The sequence below is a fragment of the Theobroma umbraticum genome, unplaced genomic scaffold (genome assembly GCF_002168275.2).
Source record: "Theobroma umbraticum cultivar Fairchild unplaced genomic scaffold, ASM216827v3 scaffold_106.0, whole genome shotgun sequence".
Classification (NCBI taxonomy): Eukaryota; Viridiplantae; Streptophyta; class Magnoliopsida; order Malvales; family Malvaceae; genus Theobroma; species Theobroma umbraticum.
This window is the reverse complement of record NW_018397276.1, coordinates 1168426-1169814: the sequence shown is the minus strand read 5'-3', so window position 1 is coordinate 1169814 and position 1389 is coordinate 1168426. Positions and strand designations below refer to the sequence as shown.

The 1389-nt window shown below is 37.4% G+C and overlaps 1 long non-coding RNA gene across 1 annotated transcript; it reads left to right on the top strand.

Annotated features, from left to right (window-relative positions):
* The first annotated feature begins 696 nt into the window (after positions 1-696).
* On the top strand, positions 697-1103 carry LOC110427611 (uncharacterized). The gene is made up of 3 exons (XR_002446310.1): positions 697-843; positions 919-1008; positions 1084-1103. It is a non-coding gene; the product is annotated as an uncharacterized LOC110427611 (long non-coding RNA).
* Positions 1104-1389: the final 286 nt, after the last annotated feature.

The following is a 1389-nucleotide window of genomic DNA, read 5'->3' as shown; positions in this document are numbered from 1 at the left end:
CATAAGGATGGTAATGTGATTTGAAAAAGAAAAGGTATAATTAAAGCATGAAATATTATTGGATGGTAAGGTGGCATTAAAATGGAAATGAAAATGAAATGCATAGAAATACATGTGGAATGAAATGCAAATGAAATAAATCAAAAGAGAAAGCCATGTGGATCGATGCATGGACATGGCAATCTAACCAAAAGATAAAGGAATAGATAAGGAAACATAGCATGAACAAGCCACCAATGGGAGGTGGGGATAATAACAAAGAGAAGAATTGATTGGCATGACTTGTAAAGAGAAAAGAAAAGAAAATAGTGGAAAAAAGAATGGACAATGATGGTGGCGGGTGAAAAGGTTTCAAAAGCCCTTTTACCTTGCGATTTTAACCACATGAAAGTAAAAGGAAAATGATAAAATGACCAAACTTTGGGCAATCCACCCATGAGAGAAGAAATGAAAGGAAATGTTGCCATTTCCTTGGGCAATCTGCCCATAACAAAGAGAAATGGGATGAAGGCTCATTTTACCCTTGTTTTGTCCACCACCTAAGAGGAAGAGAGAAAAGAGAATAAAAGCAACATGCGAGGAAAGGTTTGGTTTTTAGAAGAAAAATGTGAAGAAAACAAGTGAATTCCATGAGAGATCCGCCCATTTGGAAGAGAGATGGAAGGAAAATAGCCTTATGAGGTTTCCACCCGAGAAGAGAGAAAGAGTTGAGTGAAAAGGGCTTGGAGAAGGCTCGATTTTGTGGAAGTTGGGAGCAATATCGAAAGGTTTTCTCTTGCATGCCATGGTTGGAGCTTTAGGAAGGCATGGGAGGTTCAACCTAGTGATTCCAAGCTAAGGAAGGTAAGTATAACCTTGATTTTGGTTATGATTTCTTGAGGAAATGAGTTGGTAATTATGTGAGAATGTTTGTGGCAGCAAAGGTCCTCCAAGATTTGAAAGAAATAGATGCATGCATGTGGATCAATCTTAGAATGCGTGATGATTTTGGTGTTAGATGAGTAATGGGTGAGTACTTTGGTTTTGAAATCACAAATAGACAAGAGAAATGAGATGTGTGCTAATTGTTTATACTTATGGCAGCAATGGTGACCAAGAATGTGAGGAATGGTAGATTATATGTGAAACTCAAGCTAAAACCGAGAGGTGAGCATGCAGTGTGTCCAAATTGTGTTGTGTTGGTTATGAATAGTTGATAATATGGGAAATGTTTGTTAAAATGCTTGTGGTTGAGGTTGATGAAAATTATGAAATTTGGTTAAGGAATCATTACTCAAGCTGTTGCCCATATATGTGTATGATTAAGCATATTCAGTTTAATTTGTTGCTAGGGAATGTTTGTCATAGTGGAGTACCGAAGGAGGTAACGGGTGACCGGCAAGTAAAATT